Below are 22,769 nucleotides of genomic sequence, written 5' to 3'. Positions count from 1 at the left end.
GATTATGTTTCTCTCAAGGATAATATCAAGGTATTTTTGTATGAGTTTGTAGACCATGAATATAGGGTTAGCACTTGTATTTTAGATTGCATTTGATATGCTATCTTTTTCACTTTTCTCTATCAATAAGTATCAAGTTGTGACATCAATATTAGTAACTTCTATCAAAATAACTCCAAAGCCATAAAAAAAGAACATAATAATATGACTTTTGTTTCTATATAATTTGTATAATTACAATAATTAAGGTTTACCTTTGTTAAAGAAGGTGTGTGAGTTGGTACATCCCTACCTATGTGTTGTGGTGTATCCATGTCATCTTGTGAAAAAGATTAGTAATTCTTAGCAATCAGTAGTCAAATGAAAGTAATATGCTTACCAAAAATAATAATAATAAATATGCTTACCAAAAATAATAATAATAAATCAGTAGATTGTATATTGGAGTCAATATTAACTGGAGGCAATTGGTTTAAATGTTATACTTACTAGTCCCATGATAGCCAATAAAAGCAAAAACCTGTGTCACTCTTTTCTAAAGGAAAAGGCTAACAAAAGTATAACTATTTACCTTCAATGACATAAAAGTAGTTTATTATTTAGAATTCAAAAATGAAGTAAACTACTGAAATTTGTAGAATTGGATGAAGTTTAGAGTAATAATTTTCAAAAATTATTTAGAATATTAATTGATGTATTTTTCTATTTCTTATAGATAATTTTTTAGTTGTTGAAAAACAATGAAAATTAGGGGTTTAGTCCCAACACAAAACTATATGGAAATAAACTTATTTTCATTTGAAATTAGACTATGTTATAAATAACATCTATAGCTAGAACAATCAGAAACAAAAATTGACTTTAGACCTTTATTTTCTCTTTTATAATGATTCAAATTTCAACTCGCATGAAATAGATAGCTTTCATCTCCTACCACATTTTTGAAAACAAATCTATTCTTAAAAAAAGAAAAAATATACATTCTAAAAGAGGACTATATCCTCTAAAATGACGTATAAATTTTTAATTTTTTGATATGATTGAATTATTTTTTCTTTCTCAAAATTGACATATTTTTGAGTGTTAAAATACTTTCTTGTAGAATTTTTTAATTACAATATATTATATCTAATTGAAATACTATAAATTCTATATGAGAATATTCTTGATTTTTAGCTTTATAAAATGGTGTTTATATGTTACTAAAAAAAATCATAAAAAATAGTAAGAGTTATTAAAATGTCAATTTTTTGAAATAATTTTATTTCTTTAGTAATTGGATGAAAATTAGTTTAAAACATGCATTCAATAAATATTTCAAATTGGAAAAGTGTGAGACCATATATAACTTAGCTAGAATGAATTTATCTAGATCATATGTTTCAGAAAAAATGATTTTTGAATAGAAATACTCAAATTTAGTCATCTGATAAGTCGGCCTAAAAGGTGATACAACTTTTTACTTTTACCTAGGAATTTTTTTGTATCTACATGAAATATCAGTTAGTAAGCATGTCAAGATTATCACCTTATGTATTTCTCAAATGATCATCGTAATCACGCATCAATTATAACAATTACAAGAGGTATTTATTAGGAATATTGAACATCAAAGGAAATTTTTTTTCATGCCATTCAAGCATTCCCATGTTTACATCAAACAACATAAATGCAATCATAGTTGTGTGTGTACATATGTACGTAGTTTCCTATCAGCAAATACTTAGTCACATTATCAAAAATCAACATGGTATTGTCTTTATCACCACCTATGGAAGATTAATCAAAGAATGACAAGTGAATTGAATAAACTAATCAATAGTGATTATTTATAACTATGCAAAGAAAATTATTAACCATTAAATGCCCATTTATGGAAAAAAAAAAGAAAAAAAAAGGTGTTATCCCAATCTATGGGTGTAAGTATCTAATAAAAATGAGATCTATTATAAGAATCAATCCCATTCTCAAAGAATCATTGAGTATTTCTTATCATCTATTTATCCTTATTGGATTTCTCAAGAGATTCATTGATCATCATCTTCATCCATCTCATCATCATACTTGTCACAATGATCATCATCGTCACCACCACCATCTTCATTTCTATCATCATCATCTTTGTCACCATTATCATGACCATCATCACCTTGATCATCATTGTATTCACTGACATGATCATGATAGTCATCATACTCATCATTACCATCATAGTCAACATCATTAGAATCATCTTCTTCTTCTTCTTCTTCATTAGTGTGTAATTAGTTATTCATGATCATCACTTACTTCATCTTCTAATTCTTCAGTATCTTCTTCTTCCATCACATTATAGTTTATCAACCTTGTTCTTGGATTATGTTTGACAAAAAATGACTAGCTTGGTTTATGTGGAATGCCAAAGTAGAACACTTTCTCATATTGGTTTGGAAGAACATAAGGCTTATATCCAACTAACTCAAATGACCTTGTATTAATTATTGTAAATCCACTATCATATTCAATAATAGTCCTATCAAGATTATTTTGATTCAGCTATAGCCTATAACATTTGACAATAAATTGAACTAATTTGAATGAATTAAAGTCACACTCAAGTATATTATCAAAAATCTCATTATATCAATTTTTAGATTGTTGAGGATGTATGTCATTTCTAGACAAAATATTAGTGACCTTGAAGACTACACTTATCCCAAAATCACAATTTTTTCATTTTGTCTAACATTTTAATGCAAAATAGACATGGTACTACATAGCTTTCTGGTGTCTGACCTAAAATTATTCAAACATGTCAAGATTATTTGCATCGATCTATGAGTTGATATTAAACTGATGGATCATGATTAGTAATTCTACATACCTTTCTATCTCTTAAGCCATGTGCTAGATCAAGTGCCATTAGCATAACATTGGAATATCCATTACAATGAGCTTCTTTAACCAAAAATGCAACATCATCCAATATTAATGAGCAACCATTTTCTTGAGATGTTGAATCTATATAATCATCTAATCAAGATTGTTTGTAATATACAAATATAGCGCATCCCACTCATGACCAACTATAAATAAAAAATAGACCAGCTAGAAATAACTTATATTGATGATGGATAAGAATTAATTAACTACAATAACATCATATAATTACCTCTTACTCTCGTCAATTTGCATTTCCCCATTAAGCACTCTCCTTCAAATTTGTTAATAGAGTTGGGATCTTAAATGCAATCTATATGAATTTTTTTGCAAACTTTGGAAGATATTCACTAATTTACACTATGGTTTGGTATACCATATATCCTCTACCATAGAACACTCAAGACATGATCTTTTATGAACCAATCCCTTCATAAATTTCAAGGGCCTCTCAACCATCCACATTGGCCTAGTTTTTATAGGTTTACACAATTCGATCTCGTCAACTTGATGTATGAGGTAGTGTTCTTGAGTATTAGAAAAAGTTGAAGGTAGACATTTTTGCATTTAACACATAAGCTATGCAATTTTTTTCTTCCAATATTTAATATCTTTTTTTATCAATTTCTTTAGATAATAACCACCTAAAAGAGATTCAGCATGCAAGAACATATAAATGAGATTTTAGATAAAAATATACAATAGATTACATAAAAAATAAAGAAAGGCATAAATATAATATATGTGCAACAAATCTAAGAAATAACACTTCTAACCTCATGTATTTTCTAAGATCATATATAACTTGTTTACTACTATTGTCAAACTCGTGTGGGAGGGATAGAGATAGGACATATTGCAATCATTAAAAAATGATCATTTCAATATATTATGAAATAATACAATAGGTAGTACATGAAATTTTACAAATATGTTGTAAATAGAGAATGTGACTTGCCTTGACGAAGGTATATCAATCATGTGTTGTCAACCCTGGCCCAAAATCACTTTTCTTTGATACAAGACTACTTATACTTGTAGAAAATCCTATAAGAATTTTTTTTTATAACTTATTTTAATGCATTACTTTGTTGCTCAGTCAATAACCAAGGGCACTTATATTTATGCGATCTCCATTTCTATTTGATTCAATGAAATCTTCTAGTGCATGATTAAATTCATGAATGCCATTACAAATTTTGACAATTTTTTCTCCATTACACCTTCCATCCAATATTTTCCATAGTGTATCTATTACATTCTTTCCAATATCAAATAAATGCATGATTGGGAGATCCTTGTAGTATGGTAACCTACTAAATTGAGTAGGATAACTTTTTATTCCTCTAGGAAGTTGGTCATTGATGTCTTAACGACCTTCACAAGCATCAATTACATCATTACTAAATAAATAAAAATATCAAAATATAATTTTTTTAAAATTTGGACCACAAACTAGGCATTACCTTGGCAATTTAGTCAATTATATTTCAACTTCCATAGATGAGGTGTCATTCTTCTTGGTCTTGATGTTGTCTCTTCTTTCTCATTAAAAAGATATTTTTATTTGATACTTATGATTATTGTAGAAAAATTTCCTAAATTCATCAAACAGTTGCTTTCCTAAACTTCTTGAATGATGAGATTTCATCTTTGTACCACAAACTAGATATGCAAATTTTTCCTTTGTCTAAAGACCTAAAAGATTATGTACAATTAGATCATGTACAATTATTATGTACAACTTAAGCATACAAGAATACTATATAAGTGTTATAATAGACCAAAAATATGTGACCTTAGCAATATAACATACTACAAAAATGAGTTAGCCTAGTGGCATTATGTATTGTCCATACACGAATAGAATAGAATTGAAATTGTCTTTGTCCTATTGATCTAGAGATGTCATACATAGTGACCCCATTCCATAACTTCAATAACTCATAAATAAGAGACTCAATATAAACATTCATTGTTGGAAATATAGAAGGAGTGACTAAGAGGGGAGGGGTGAATCAGTTACCACTAAAATATATCCTAGATCCCTTAGATATTAGATAAAACTGATTACTATTGTTATTCGGTAAGCACACAAAAAATGTTGTAACTTGGTAAATTTAGATTGTGATTTACTTTTAACTAATCTTAAAACATTAACAATGATTAATTTGTAAACATAAGAGAAATAACATAAACACATGAGACACTAGGATTTAAAGTGAAAATGCAATATGGAAAAAATCACCAATGTAACTAGTTACTATTTTTACTCTTCTGAAGTGAGCCCTATTAGGAGCCAACCCAATTAAAGGTTACAAAACACACTATTAGGTGTGACCTTGTTAGAAGATTTAATCACCTTGTAAGGAGTGGACTTGCAAGAGGTTTTAAAACAATTCAATGGAATTGTCACCTTGTTAGAGGATTTACAATTGGTTGTTAAATCAAATCTGTTAAGAGATTTTGGATCACTATTATAATGGTAAGAAAGTAACAATAAAATGACCTGATTATGATGCAACTAAATTTTTGATTACAGATCTCTATTCTACTTCATATTTGACGTTCTTGATCATATAAAACTTTTTTTCTCCACAAGGATACCTACTTATCCTTGAAGTTTTCTCTTACTCTTTCTTTCTCAATTTAATCAGCACAATCAAACACACTTGAAAAATCTCAACTTGACCTTTCATTTATACCATCTAGATTTTCAAGTCAGATCAATTAAAAATTACAATAACCAATAATCATTACCTTAGTCAACTAGAAACAATACTTAAAATAATTAATCTTCTTATGTCAAAACAACAAGATCCTACATTTGCCAACCATGCTCAATAAATATTGGTTCTAAGACAATTTCTTATGTTAACCAACAGAAGCTTGGTTAACACTACAAACTTGCAAAATCCTTTGGCAATCGAGTGAACTCAGTGAACACTAACTCTATCCCATTTTTTTTGTTAACCATGAGAACTTGGTTAACATTGTTTTTGCAGAGTAATCTTCAGGAATGCTCAGTAGAAAAGGAAAATTATCTTGCTAACCAAATGAGCTCGATAAGCACTAATTGACAATTGATATTAAGTTTTTGTAACATCAAAGACAACACACAATTAGACAATTGTATCCAATAATCTTCCTCTTTGGGATTGATGGAAACACCGCATGTCATAGCACAATGAAATTTGAAAACAACACTTTTTCTAATAGAAAGTTTTCTCCCTCTCTGATTTTTGCCAAAAACTTCTTTTCTTTCATGCAGTAATCTACCTCTATGAAGGAATTACATAACTTCTTATGATAGTATACCTCTCTCTCAAAACAAATTTTAGATAGATATGACAGTAAAATATTCCCTCTCTGAAAACACATGCCAAATTAGTATCAATGTACCTTGAATATTGATTCATATGCAATATTTTCTTATGTTGCATCAACTAATTAAGCTTCTACTTGGCTCCTATTGATGCATCACTAAAACTTTATTTAGTGAGCTTCAAATAGGGGAATGACCCCTAGCTTACCTCTTAGATACAAGAATGCATCCTTAGGTAATGGCTTGGTGAATATATCTGCAATCTATTTTTTTGTATGAACATATTCTAATTTGATTTCTTTATCCTACACTAATTCTCTAACAAAATTATATTTCATGACAATGTGCTTAGTTTTGGAATGCATCATTGGGTTCTTTGATATGTTAATTGCACTGGTGTTATCACAATACATGACAACTAGTTCTTTGATCTCAACATTCATTCCTTCCAACAACTATTTAAACCAAACAATATTAGAACAGTTCACTACTACTACAATATATTATGCTTTTGCTATAGATTGGGATGTGTAGTTTTGCTTCTTGCTTGTCCAAGATACCAATCTTTTACCAAGAAAGAATGCTCCACCAATTGCACTCTTTCTATCATCAAGATTTCTTGCCTAATCAACATCAGTGAATACCTTTAGGTCTAAGTTACCTCTAAGTTTGTACCATAAACCATAATCTTTAGTACCTTTCAAATATCTCAAAAAAATTTGATTGCCATCATATGATTTTCTTTAGGTTTAGTTGAGAATCTTGCCACTATCCCAATTGCTAAAGCAATATTAGGCCTTATATGAATTACATACCATAATTTTCTAATTATTGATCTATATAAGGTTTGATCTACCTCTTTTGAATCATCATCTTTGGTAAGCTTTAGTCTAGTACACATGGGGGTTCGAACTGATTTTGAATCTTTCGTTTCAAATTTCTTGAGTATCTCTTTGATATACTTAGATTGAGTAATGTAGATACCATTCTTCTTTGTTGTAATCTCACCAAACATGGACATTTTAAAATCTTTGTTCATTTGTTCTAAAAATTCTTTACATAGATCATCATTCCCTATAAATAGAGTATCATCCAAAAATATTTCTACCAATACAATCTTGTTATCTAGTCCTCCCTTGATGTATAAACTACTTTTTATCATTAGTTCTCTAAAAACTAATATGTATAATGTAGTTGTGCAACCTCTCATACCATGCTCTAGGAGCTTATTTCAGACCATATAATGCTTTGTGTAATTTTTAAACCATGTCCCTTTTGTCTAGATCCACAAAACCTTCTAGCTGCTTAATGTAGACTTCTTCATCAAGAATACCATTGACAAATGTAGGTTTAGCATCCATTTGATATACTTTGAATCCTCTATGAGAAACATACACAAGTAGAGTCCTAACACCTTCTAATCTTGCAATAGAAGTAAAAGTCTCACCATAATCAATTCCTTCTTGAGAATATCCTTTATACACCAATCTTGCTTTGTTTCTTGTTACTTGTCTATCGTCATTTAGCTTATTTTTGAATACCCATTTTGTTCCAATCACATTTTTATCTTTTGGCCTAGGAACAAGGGTCCAAGTTTTGTTTCTCTCTATTTTATCTATTTCTTCATTCATAGCCTCAATTCAACTTTCATTTTCCAATGCATCTTTAACATTTCTAGGTTCAAATTCAACAAGTAGACATGTACCTTTTAGCTTACTTCTTGTCATAGTACCTTCTAATTTATCTCCAATAATCTGATCAGGTGCATGATATTTTCTAACATACTTAGCCAACATAGGTTCTTTTCCTTTTGAATGAATTCCACTATCTCATTTTGAATTTCAACTTCTGGCTCCGGTTGCTTAGACTCGGTAGGTATTGGCTCGATAGAATGTGACCAATTTCTTCACATGAAAAATAGATTAGGAAAACTTTTCCTTTGTAGTTTTGTCTGCCTCTAGAATATTTCCTTACAAGTAAAGCTTCACCAACTACAAGATCATGATCAAGAATTTCTTCTAATTCTTCTTCACTTTTTGATAGAATGTCCTTTGTTTTCATGTCTTTCTCTTTAACTGAAAGTTTGGCCTCAAAAACAAATTTAATATTCTTGGAAGATAATTGTCATAGTTATTTAGCTCAAAAGCTATCAATCTTCCTACTAAGGTATCCAAAGTTATCTTATGATTTGTCTCAAACCTCCTTTCTTGAATAGCAGATACTCTAATTACATAGATAAGAAGTAATATTCTAAGAACTTTACTTGCAATAGTTTCTACCTTGATTTCTCCTCTAGAAGCTATGATTGCACTAACAGTGGCTTTGATTCCTTCTACATATTTGGCAATATTTTTATCCGATCAAACTGTCCTCTAAATCTTTCAATTTTGGCTCTTCTTACATTGTCATCACCACCATAGATGTCCTTTAGCTTATTCCACATAGAAAACATAGATCTGTAGCCCTTGATATCATCAAATTCATCATAGCTAAGAGCAGATGCAATATCAGTCATCATGGTGTTATGTTTCTTTTTCTCAGTAATGTCTCCAATAGATACTGTACCAGTGGGAGTTTTGTATTCTTCATCAAGGTATTTCAAGCTTGAATCACTAATGGAAGCCATATGAAGTCTCATCAGTCCATGTTATTCTAAAAAATTATCTATGTTATGCTTTGGAATCTCTCTCTTATAAGACATCCTAACCTTTAGCTTAAGTTCTTGAAACCTTTCTTGCAAGCACCAAAAGCTCTAATACCAATTGTTGGAAATATAGGAGTAGCTATGAGGGGAAGGGTGAATCAATTCCCACTAAAATATATCCTAGATCCCTTAGATGTCAGATAAAATTGATTGTTGCTATTATTTAGTAAATATACAAAAAAAAATTGTAACTCAATAAATGTAGAGTGTGATTTACTTTTAACTGAGTTTAAAATATTGGCAATGATTAATTTGCAAACATAAGAGAAATGAAATGGACAAATTAGGACACCAATATTTAACATGGAAACCTAATATGGGAAAAACCACCAATGTAACTAGTTACTATTTTTACTCTTCTGAAGTGAGCCCTATTAGGAGCCAACCTAGTTAAAGGTTACAAAACACACTATTAGGTGTGTCTTTGTTAGAGGATTAAATTACCTTGTAAGGAGTGGCCTTGTAAGAGGTCTTAAAATAATTCAATGGAACTATCACCTTGTTAGAGGATTTATAACTAGCTATTAAACCAACTCTATTAAGAGATTTTGAATCACTGTTACAATGGTAAGAAAGTAACAATGAAATGACCTAATTGTGATGCAACTAAATTACTGATTACAAATCTCTATTCTACTTCATACTTGACCCTTCTTGATTGTAACACTTTTCTACTCCACAAGGATACCTACTTATCCTTCAAGTTCACTCTTACTCTTTCTTTCTCAATTCAATCAACCCAATTACACACACTTGAAAAATCTGAACTTGACCTTTCATTTATACCATCCAGATTGTCAAGTCGACTCAATCACAAATTATAATAACCAATAATTATTATCATAGTTGGCTAGAAACAATACTTAAAATAATTAAACTTCTTATGTCAAAACAACAAGATCCTTCATTTTCTAGCTTGGCCGGTAAATACTAGTTCTGAGACGATTTCTTGTGTTAACCAATAGAAGCTTGGTTAACACTGTGAACTTGCAAAATATTTTGGTAATCGAGTGAACTTAGTGAACACTAAATTTTTCCAATTTCTTTCACTAACCATGAGAACTCGATTAACATTGTTTCCACAATGTAATCTTCAGGAATGCTCCATAGACAAGAAAAATGGTCTTCTTGACCAAGTGACCTCGATAAGCATTGATTGACAACTAATATGACATTTGTGTAACATCAAAGACAACACACAATTAGACAATTGTATCTATATTCATATCTTTAACTTAGTACTTACCTAGTAATTGAATAAACAAAAACATTATAAAATTAGTATGACTATTATAATGCATTGTTTATAAATTAATTTATATAACTATTAAATAAAAAAATATCTAGTAAAATCATTGACAACATTATGTGCTCCCTCTTTATGGACATCCAATGAGAAATATTATTGTTAATAACAAAAATATGCCACACTGACTAAACAGATCTCATATCTCCAAATGGATTGACAAGATCCATTACTAATGAAAGATTGAGATTACTAGGTTCTTCTTTAAAGTGTGGCCATTTTTTTCTATCTCTTTAAATGTAGAACTATCTACAAGAATTTGTATAATGTCATCTTGACTTCTATTGCATGCATGGTAATCCATAGATTGTGCCAAGCTAGTGCACTTGAATAATCATTCAATATGTGGAATAATAAGAATGTACTGAAGGACCTTGTGAGGCACCTTTTTTATTATTTGATCTAACTAATATCTACTAATATGAGAGTAAAAGTACAAAGTTGTGTCACCTTTTAGAATGACTTCCCAGAATGACTAAATTTGACTATTTATATCTAAAAATCTATTTTTTAAAACATGTGATCTAGATAAATTTATTCTACCTAAGTTATATATAGTCTCACACTTTTGCAATTGGAAATGTCTATTAAATGCATGTTTTATACTGGGTTGTATCCAATTACTAAACAAATAAAATTATTTCAGAAAAGTGGCATTTCAATAACTCTAACTATTTGTCATGATATTTTTTTAATAATATGTAAACACAATTAGATATAGCATATTGTAATTAAAAAATTCTATAACCATGTATTTTAACACTTGAAAAGATGTTAGTTTTGAGAAAGAAAAAAATGTTAGATCATAATAAAAAAAATCTAAAAATTATATGACATTCTAGAGGAGAGAGTCCTCTTTTAGAATGTATAATTTTTCTCTTAATTAGAATAGAATTGTTTTAAAAAATGTAGTGGGAGATGAAAACTATCGATTTCAGTTGAGTTGAGATTTCAATCCTTATAAAAGAGAAAATGTAGGTCTAAAGCCAATTTTTATTTATGATTGTTTTAGATATATATGTTATCTATAACATAGTCTGAGATCAAAGGGAAATACATCTATTTCCATATAGTTTTTTGGTGGGAAATAAGCCCCTAATTTTCAATGTCTTTCAACACCTTAAAAATTATCTATAAAAATTAGGAAAATATATCAATTCTTATTCCAAATAATTATTAGAACTTATAATCCTAAACTTCATCTATTTCTACACATTTTATCAATTTGCTTCATTTCCAAATTCAAAATAATAATACAAATTTTATTTCATTAAAGGTGAATAGTATTACTTTTGTTAGCCTTTTCCTTTACAAAAAGGTAACACAAATTTGTGCTTTTACCAATGACAATTAGGGCATTCTATTACAAATTCATGTTGTTTATGATATAGAATGTGATTATTGAGATATACATCTATTGCCTGATACTTTATTCCAATTTTATTCATAATGGTAGATAATTCTTAGCATAAACGAAGCAGAATGTTTATTGGTGGTAACAAGAACTCACCTATCGACCTACAACAACAAATATTAACTATTAATATAATGAATAGTAATGGTATGCTAACATTGAATATGATAAAAATGACATACCTTAGCATACATGACATTACTGCATTGGATAAACTATTCATAACCTTCAAGTTCACCAACAACACTATAGTAGAGAGAAGGGTTGTTTGGGAGCCTTTGTATAGGGGCTCATGTGTCTTCTCAAGTATAGGTATATCAAGACCATCTTCATCATCATTATCAGATGTGCTAGTACCATCATCATAAGCATCTTCATTAGTTGCACCAATACCATATTCTTTAGTCATCTCCTTTGGCACATTATCATCTTCTTCCATGGGAGTGTTATCCTTGGCTTGGATATTCACACCTCTATGTTCCTCCAGTTGGAAATCCACATTCACCAATCAACAAAATTTATGGCCCCCTTCAACATGACCATGTTGCATACATTGACTCTAGGCTATTGTGATTAAAATTATTTGATTCTATAAACCCCTACACTTTTTTTAAGGATAATTACATTTATCAACTTTTATTTTGAACTAAGACCACAATGTAGCAATTGTCTTGCTATCTTGTTCTAGGTTCATATTGCTAGGCATGGTCTCTTCACAAGAAAATATATCAGCAAAATTATTAGACATGTTGTACTTTATGTCTATATTTGCACACATGGTTTTGAAAGAAAAAATTGGTGTAATTAATGTGTATATCTACAAAAATATTGGACATGTTGTACTTTATATATATATATATATATATATATATATATATATAGTTTTGAAAGAAAAATTTGGTCACCTCACTCAAATTCACCCATATTATAATCAATGAAAAGTTGTCTGCTTACATAAAATTTCATTATTGATGGTTAAAGATTTATTACTAAGGAAATTGGCAAGGAAGCAAGGAAAAAAGCTAGAAGAAGCCAAAGATTTCATTACAAGTATCACCTCCCAAAATTCAGTCATAGAAACAAAAAGAAGGAATTCATATAAATGTAAGATGGAGAAGTAGAAGTGTTGGACAAGGTTCCAATAAACTTAAAATTGTTAAATATTCCAAAAAATTGGAATTCTTGTATGTTTGATGTATAAAAAGCCAAAGTAGAGTCGTGGTGCAAGGGCCCAAGGTCCTAAACAAGATGGTCAAACATTAAATTTTGGATAGATTAGGTGATTAATAAGTGTCCAAGTTGAAAAAAGGCAATAAGTCAATCTCAAGCATCCTAGAATGCATTTTAGGCATATTTCTTGCATGTTGTAATAACGCTTATAAGCAAGTTGTAGGTCAATTAACATTGGTCAATGCTACAAGTTGACCAAAAATCTTCAATTTTATGTTTTTTAGAGTTCTTACATGATTTACCAAGTTTTGGTAGGCATTTGAAGTCATCTGTTTAGAAATATTGAAAAGTTACCATGCAACTTTTCTTAGAAATTTAGAAGGTCAATAATCATGGTTATGTTTTAATCAAATAAGTAGAAGTTAATATGTAAGGTCAAGAGGCTTGGCCTATAAATTGAATGTTCTTCAACCTAGGAAGGTTTTTGGTGTTGTGATGTATGAAATTTAAATCAATAAAGTAATTTTTGGTGGGAAAATAAGTATAGACAACAAGTACTATTTTGACAAGCAATCAGAGGAATGAAGTTGCAAAAGAGGTTCATGATGACAAGAAGATGGCGATGGTTCAATGTGATACCAAAGATAGTATAGAATTAGAGTCTCTTAATGTAGAGGCAATGAGTTATCTATGAACAATAAACACAATTGAAGTGCAAAAAAATGAAGTGAAAATAGTAAGGCTAAAGTTGTTGAATTAGATGAAGTCATTATTTTTGACAATTGGTACGTTGAACAGTCAAAGTATGGTATTTATGTTATAACCTTTCAAAAAGTGGGGAACTCTTCTATAAAGTGAGTACATGCCACCTCTATAATCTCCTTGTTATCACCAGAATTGTGTTGTGAAGGAGGAGGTTCTGTAGGAACGTACTAATGAAAACAATCCAAAGTTTAAAATTAAAACTTCAATTATAAAGAAACCTAAACTAGGAAAATGTTTTTGACTCTATAGGGGTGGGACTAGTCAAGTTTAATATATTGTAAAAAAAAATAATTCATTTTCTTTCACTTTAGTAATGATGTAGGAAGAGGAAAAACAAAGAAAGGTTTGGTAGAGCTTAAATGTAGACAATAAAAAGCCAAAAGCTTTTTAGATGAAAATATTCTTTAGGATATCACTAGTCTAAACATTATAGTAGTGTTGATTTTAGCATACCCTTTAATGTGAGAATGTTATTCCTGTAAACAAATAGACATATGACCACAAATTATTACTAGAAATAGAACAAAAAGAAGAAAATATAGAGTATTTTAACTAATGATTTCTGCAAAGTGTGATTACATAGTTGACTATGCATTTATATTCAATCTATTTGAATCATATTATTTGTTAATGAAAAGGCCATCTTTGCTAGCGTTCACATAAATATCTAATGTTTTTGTGCATTACCATATTTGACTAGCAATTACAAAAACATATCAATGACAAGATTATTCTAATAGAAGATGTGTATAGAAAATCCACTTATTTGTTGCCTACTATCCCATAGATACTGTAATGTTTTTAATCCTTAATTATTTTCTAGCAAACTAATTATTATTTTTTTGATTGCTAAAGATTACAAAATATTTAAGAATAAAATAGTATTTCATACCTCTTGAATGATGAACTTACAATTGAGACACCCCGTGGAAGACCAAAGCACTCAATCATGGAACTAAAATCACTACCCAGAGAAGCAAATTTTTTTCTAAATAGAATCCTAAATGCCCCAAACATTTGCAGACTATAGAAAGAAGACAAGAAATATTAGAGGAAAAAGAATGTGCTATAGTTCATGCTATCAAAGACTCACATTATCCCTATATCTAATAATTGTCTTATGTGGAGGGGTGAGTATTTATAGGTGGAATGGTTTTAAAATGCATCATTGTTTGTACAATGAACCATTATATCAAAATGTGCAATCCTTTTTAAAACTTCCTTTGACATGAGAGATGAGTACTTAGCTCTTGTAGTCATAAGTCCCTAGCCTACCCATGAATGAATGATAAATATTGCTTGCCATAATTAGTACTGGAAGCTTAGATGAATGATATGGAATGCTTGTCACACACCAAATGCTTGATGCCAATAGCTTCAGTAGTGCGTCGAAATGAGAAGATAAAAACAAGTAACAAAAAATGTTTTTTATTTTGTTATTTGAACCCAAGTTGGTCAAAATTTTGACAAACTTGGGCATAAAATCCAAAATAAAAGGTATTGAACAAGTCACTTGAGGAGTTGGTCAAAAATTTAGGTCAAAATTTGACTTCTAATGTACTAGTGACTTATAACTTTTTTTTATTAACATATATATATATATATATATATATATATATATATATATATATATATATATATATATATATATATATATATATATATATATATATATATATATATATATATATATATATATATATATATATATATATATGTTGTGGATTATACTATTTAATCAATAATAACTACTTAACTAACTTACTTTGTATCTATATATGTGTGCATATGTATTTATACACACACACACAAATATGTATATGTATAAATATACATATATTTGTATATGTATATATACATTTTTATGTATGTGTGTGTATTTATATGCACCTTATTTTGTCAATATAGATAGGGAACATTCATGCATATTTATGCATTTATATATAGATTAGCTTTCTTTTCTTTTTCTCAATTTTATGGTTCATATTTTTAGTATTCTATTTTATTTTTGTTTTTTTTTTTTTTAATGTTTTGAACTATTTTTTTAATTTTTTAGTATATATATATATATATATATATATATAGTACTTAGGAGGGGGGTGAATAAGTACACACACTTTTACAAAATATGTTAGCTAGTCTACTAAACTTTTCTACACACTATTGTACTATAACTTTAACTATCAAGGGAATGATAAATTTTATGCAATAAAACCATATAGTGTTCCATATAGAAACATACCTCAATTACATAGATACTTTAATGTGGAAACCTCTAGGGTGAGGGTGAAAACTACAATGGGAGTGATGTACCCACTTGTTAGAAACAATAGTCATCAAGATAACCGTGGAGGGGGAGTGAATCAGTTATCCAATAATTAAAACATTTATCAACCTTAAATAATCCTAACCATTCAACCAAAGTAAATAACAACCATACTAAGATCCGAATACACAATTACACCATATATGTTAACTAGGGAAACCCCGGTGGGAATGATGCCCACAAGATGATGTACTAATATAAATATTCCTTGTTAGAGGATGGACCTTGTAGGATTCTATTACAAAATTTAGTACATATGAGTCCCTATTAGGAGACTTTGAATCCCTATTAGTAGAATTTGAACCCTATTAGGAGTTGTGGAAGATAGAAGGACCCCCTGTCCAAACAACTTTTGGGGCAAGATCACTAAAATCATTGTCCAAATGATCTCTCAATTATTCCTTGTAGAATAATTGTTTATATTTTACTTTAACTTCTTTCCTCTATCCTATCAACTAGAATAATCACTATCAAACCTTGTGGGTTATCCCACTTTCCTAGTTTCGATCGAAACTATGAAAGCGGTTTGCTAACTGCGTGGTTAAACTGCCAATAGTTTCAATAGAAACTAAGAAATTTTGTTTCTATTGAAAGTTTGTAAAATATTTTTGATAGAAACTAGGTTTCTATCGAAACTAGCTAGCTAGAAGCCCCCATGAATAGTTTGAAGTTTTTTCAATGATTTCCTTTCTTCAGAGCTGAATTATCAGGTTCAAATGGAGCACTAAAGACTTGAAATTGTACATGATTGAAGTACTCTGAACTAGCTTTCTAATGACTATGAATTTGGTGCTTTTCAAAAATTTTAGGTATATATTTTTTAACATGAATTAAATATAGGTTTATTATAAAAAATAAACTAAGATATTCAACGCTCATGGAAAAATAGTAAATATAAAAATAATTTTTTTGAAAAATAAGTACGGTCTCCATATTTGAGTCACCTTTCAATGAATTTTTTCTTTTTAAAAATTGGGTAAATATATAATAAGTTACATGTGTCAAAAGCCACGTATGTCTAAATTAGTGTTATGCCAACTTTAAACTACAATAAAATATGAAATACTAACGATAAAAATATAAGACCAACTCTACGGTTTAGGTATGGATGTTAACAAACTAAATTTGAAAGAATCACATTGATATCTATTGTAGAAAAAAAATTATGTGTGTCAAAACTAGTGTCACTCTTTAAAAATCAGGTTTTTGATATCATACCAATTTTTGTAGGAGAAAAAATAATTCAATAAAATTAATTTAAAAAAAAATAATTCAATAAAATTAATTTAAAAAATAGATTTATAATCTAGACACAAAATCCTAAAAGACTTTAGCTTACTTCATCTTCAAATTCCTAACCATTAAACATGAATTTGCATTTGAAAGTGAATGTTTTCTTAAAAATTCAGAGTTCAGTGTCAATTTAGGAAAAATATAAATCCTCATATCTCATAATAAAACCTTGGCATCAAAGCTTTCACCAAATTTTCTCTTCTCTTCTTATCTTTGCATTTCACTACTGTGTTACTTACAATCATTCACTTCCATCCATATATGATAAAGGAAAATGTCCTTCCTTTATATAAAAACCATAAAAAATTTCCCTAAGTCAGTTGTTACACCTTCTTAATTAATTATTATAGGACCACATTAAGGACATGTTACACTTAGCAATAACATTAATCTTTCTCCTTGTAACTTGAATAACTTTCTGTACATGTAATATTATGATGAGCAAGCTTAGCTATGTCATCTCTAGAATGTCTTCTTCACATCTTTAACTTTGGATTCTTAGAGCAACAACTCTTCTAAGAGATATAACAATTTTACTAGAACATGCTTTTATAAACTTTTTTAGTTTATGGTGATTGATCAGGAAAGTATTGTAACTACTTCATAAATTCTTTGGGGCCTATTTTATTAGGATTTTGTACTAAAATTTAATTAATAATTATAACCCTAAAGTAGTAAAAATACTTCTATAAAAAGACTTAGGGTTAGGGATTTTTTTAGTGTTGTGATGCAAAAATTGATTCTTGTGATGTTATTGAATTGTAAGGGATTATAGATTGTAATTAGGTTGTAATCACTGGATTGTACTAATATTGGACTTGCTATTTGGTGAATGTAGCCCAAGGATTGGGTGAACCATGTTAAATATTAGTGTTTTGTGTTCTTTTCTATGTGATCTATTATTTTTTGATGTTATTTATATTTGCATGTAATTTTCATTTTTGTTTGTGGTTTGGTCCTAAAAAGTGGTATCAAAGTGAGGATTGTTCTTTCAGTTATCCTTTGTAGGAAAGTCTCATGGTTGAGTGGGAGCAATGGAAGATGAGGGTAAGCTAAGGGTTGATAGGTTTAATAGGAAAAACTTTTAGTTATGGAAGATGCAAATGGAAGACTATCTTTATCAAAAGGATTTATAGAAGTTGTTGGAAGGCAAAACCAAGAATCAAGGATCTATGTCAAATGGTGACTAGGATCTTTGGACAGAAAGGCACTTGGAAGCATTTTATTATGCTTGACACCATCAGTCACATTTAATATTACAAAAGTGAAGACAATAGAAGAGTTGATGCAAACCCTAGCAAAACTATATGAAATGTCCTCTACTTCAAACAAGGTATTTTTCATGAAGCATTTATTTAATATGAAAATGACAGAAGGTGGATCTATTGCAAATCATTTAAATGAGTTTAATACTATTACTAGTTAGTTATCTTTTGCGGGTATCAATTTTGATGAATAAATTAGGGCTCTCCTGATTTTGTGTTATTTTCCTAAAAACTAGAATGGATTAGTAATGGCTATGAGTAATTTTGTTCTTGGAACTAGTACCCTAAAATATGATGTTGTGATTAGTGTTATTTTGAGTGAGAAAACTCATAGGAAAACCTTAGGTGGATCTACATCAGGAAGTGCTTTGAATACAAAAATTCAAGGTAGAACGACTAAGAGAGGAAGTAATTCTAGAAATTGTGGGAAATCAAGAGGAAAGTCAAAGGGGAGGAGGTTTCAATCAAGAGGATCGAGCAGCTACTAGTAGTATGGGAAACCAAGGCATAAAAAGAAATATTTTTAGAGTCACAAGAAAAATAAAGGAGATAAACTAGATGGAGAAAAGGAGGCAAATGTGGTAAGTAACAAATCCAAAGAGGATTCTTTGATTCTATCTTTAGAAAGTTTTGATTATTCATGGGTTTTAGATTCTAGTGCTTCATTTCATGCTACACCTCATAGATGTTATTTCATTGATTATGTCCAAGGGGATTTTGGACTTGTTTATTTAGGGGATAATGAACCCTATCAAATTGTTGGAAAGGGAAAAAGTAAGATTAAGTTGTAGAATGGGAATCATTGGATATTACATGAGGTAAGACATGTTCCTAGGCTAAGTAAGAATTTAATTTCAATAAGGCAACTCAGTGATCAAGGTTGTGTAGTTACTTTTAATGATAAAAATTGGAAGGTTTCAAATGATTCCCTTGTAGTATCAAAAGGTGTGAAAGTAGGCACCTTATATCTTTGTATAGGCCATATTGTTCCTTCTATTTTAATTATTTCAGAGAAAAATGAATGTTTAGGAATAGTTGTTGCAATTGAGTAGAGAGAACAAATAGCTATTGTAGATTCTAATACAATGTTGTGGCACAACAAACTTAGGCACATGTGTGAGAAAGGTATGACAGTAATCCATTCAAAGAAAATTTTACCAGGTCTAAAATGTGTTAATATGGATTTTTGTAAAAGTTGTGTGTATGTAAAACAAAAGAGAGTGAGTTTTGTGAAGACTAAGAAAGAGAATAAAAAAGTGAAATTAGAGCTTGTGCATACCAATGTATAGGGACTAGCTCAGGTATCTTCTCTTAGTGGATCTCATTATTATGTTAAATTTATTAATGATGCAACTAAAAAAGAATTTATTTCTTTAGACAAAAATCTGATGTATTTCAAACTTTCAAGAAATGGAAATGATTGGTAAGATATTAAAAGGTCTTAGATTTGATAATGGTGGTGAGTATTGCAATCATGAATTTGAAGATTATTTCTCCACTAATGGTATTCATATATAGAAAACTATTCCAAGGACTCCACAAGAAAATGAAGTGGTTGAATGCATGAACAGGACTATAATGGAGTGTGCAAGGAGCATGGGGTTGTATGTTGGGTTACCCTTACACATGTGGGTGGAGGCTATCAATACTACTATATATTTGATTAATAGAGGTCCCTCTACTCATTTGGGTTGTGGTATTCCAAAAGAAGCAAGGACTGGTAAGAAGGTGAGTTATTCTTTTCTAAAAACTTTTAGTTGTGAAGCATTTGCTCACATAGATTTTGAAAATAGAACCAAGCTAGAAGCTAAGTCAAAAAAATGTGTATTTGTTAGATATGGCATTAATGAATTTGGTTATAGGCTTTGGGATTTTGAAAATATAAAATTGTAAGAAGCAAGGATGCCATATTCAATGAGAAAGTGTTGTACAAAGATCTATTTTAACAACATGGGAAGAAAGAAGATGGTTATGTAGTGCTAGATGATACTCCAAAAGATGATATTCTAGCCATTTCTCATGATGTGCAACAACCACAATAACAAATACCACACACACTAGTGAATGTTTAGTGGTCAACAAGGAAAATTAGAACTCCAAAAAGATTTTCTTCTTCTTTTTATTCTATTTTACTAATAGATGTTGATGAACTTGAATGTTATGATGAAGCTATGTAGGTGGATACTAAGATTTAGTTGGAGTCAGCAATGAAAGAAGAAATGAACTATTTGCTAAAAAATAAGACATAGGATTTATGCAAGTTTCTTGTAGGCAAAAGGGCTTTATAGAATAAGTAGGTTTACAAGTTAAAAGAAGAGGAGGGAGGTAAGAAAAGATTTAGAGCTAGATTAGTTGTAAAATGATTTGCATAGAAAAAAGGAATTAATTTTGATGAGATATTTTCTCCTATTGTTAAGATGACTTCTATCTGTGTTGTTTTAAGTATTGTGGCTACTAAAGATTTTTATTTAGAGTAGCTTGATGTTAAAACAACCTTCCTTCATGGTGATTTGGATGAAGAGATATATATGGCTCAACCATAGGGATTTGAGGTCAAAGGTAAGGGGAACTTAGTGTAAAAATTGAAAAAAAGTTTATATGGCTTGAAGCAAGCACCTCAGCAATGGTACTATGAAATTTGATAGTTTTATGCACAAGCATAGATATAGTAGGTGTCATTCAGATCATTGTGTTTACTTTAAGAGGTTGGATGATGATAGCTATATTATTTTATTTTTAGATGTTGATGATATTCTAGTAGTTGGGTGTAATATGGATCAAATTAAGGGGTTGAAATGCTAGTTAGCACATGCATTTACTATGAAGGATTTGGGGGCAAAAAAAATCCTTGTAATGAAGATTTGTAGAGATAGGAAGAATATGAAATTGATGCTATCTTAGGCTAATTATGTTGAGAAGGTGTTGCAATATTTCTCTATGGAGAATGCTAAAGCTATCAACATAGCTTTACCTAGTCATTTGAAGTTGACTAAGAAGATGTGTCCTAAGACACAAGAAGAGGAGGAGAAGATGTCAAAGGTACCATATACTTTAGTTTAGGAAGCTTGATGTATGCTATGGTATCTACAAGGCCAAATATTGTACATGCAATGGGAGTCGTTAATAGGTATACGAGTCATCTAGGAATTGAGTATTTGAATGTAGTCAAATGGATTCTCGGATATTTGAGAGGAACATCATTTATAGGGCTATGTTGTCTCAAATTTGGTAGGGGATATTGATACCAAGAAGAGTACTACAGGTTATGTCTTTGCTATTGGTGGGGTAGCCATGAGCTAGGTTTCTAGGTTATAGAAGGTTAATGTTTTATCCAATATAGATGCAGAGTATGTTGTTGCTAGAGAGGTAGCTAAGGAGATGATATGGATTTAGTTCTTCTTGGAAGAATTGGGACATCGTCAGAAGGATAATTATTTATTTACAAATAGTCAAAATGCCATTCATATTGTGAAGAATTCTTCTCTACATTCAAAGACCAAACACATATAGTTGTAGTACCATTTCATTTGGTTAGTTTTGGATGATGGATGGTTAAAGCTAGACAAGATACATATAGATGACATTTTAGCCAATATGTTTACAAAGGTCATAAAAAGGGAGAAGCTAAACTCCTTTTTAGCTTTGGTTGGTCTTTTAGACTGAACATGAATAAAAGAACAATAGAGTCTAGGGTGGTTTGATCCAGTGGGAGCCTCATGGAGTAGTGGCATAGCTACAAGATTAGTCTCCAAGTGGGAGATTGTTATTTTATGGTGACTGATTAGGAAAGTACTATACATACTTCATAAATTCTTAATTAATTAATTACAACCCTAAAGTGGTAAAAATACTTGTATAAAAGGGCTTAGGGTTAGGGATTGTTTTAGTGTTGTGATGAAAACTTGGTTCTTGTGGCGGTATTGAGTTGTAAGGAGTTACAGATTGTAATTAGGTTGTAATAATTGGATTGTTATAATATCAGACTTTCGGACTTTCTATTTGGTGGACATAGCCTAGGGATTGGGTGAACTACATTAAATCTTGGTGCCTTCTTTTCTTTTCTTTATGATCTATTATTTTTTGATATTGTTTGTATTTGCTTGTAATTGTTACTTCTATCCATGGTTTAATCCTGACAAACTCTGTCTTAGAAAAATCTTCTCCAAAAATTTCATAACTTCTTCATAAATTAATATCTTATGATTTTGAAGTTAGTTACAGATACTAGACACTTAGTATTATCTCTCTTTAACCTTGCTAGCGAAAGTACTCAACTATCTGT

Source organism: Cupressus sempervirens, chromosome 3 (assembly GCF_028749045.1).
Source record: "Cupressus sempervirens isolate cs-2001-9-10 chromosome 3, ASM2874904v1, whole genome shotgun sequence".
NCBI lineage: Eukaryota > Viridiplantae > Streptophyta > Pinopsida > Cupressales > Cupressaceae > Cupressus > Cupressus sempervirens.
Note: the sequence above shows the minus strand (reverse complement) of the source record.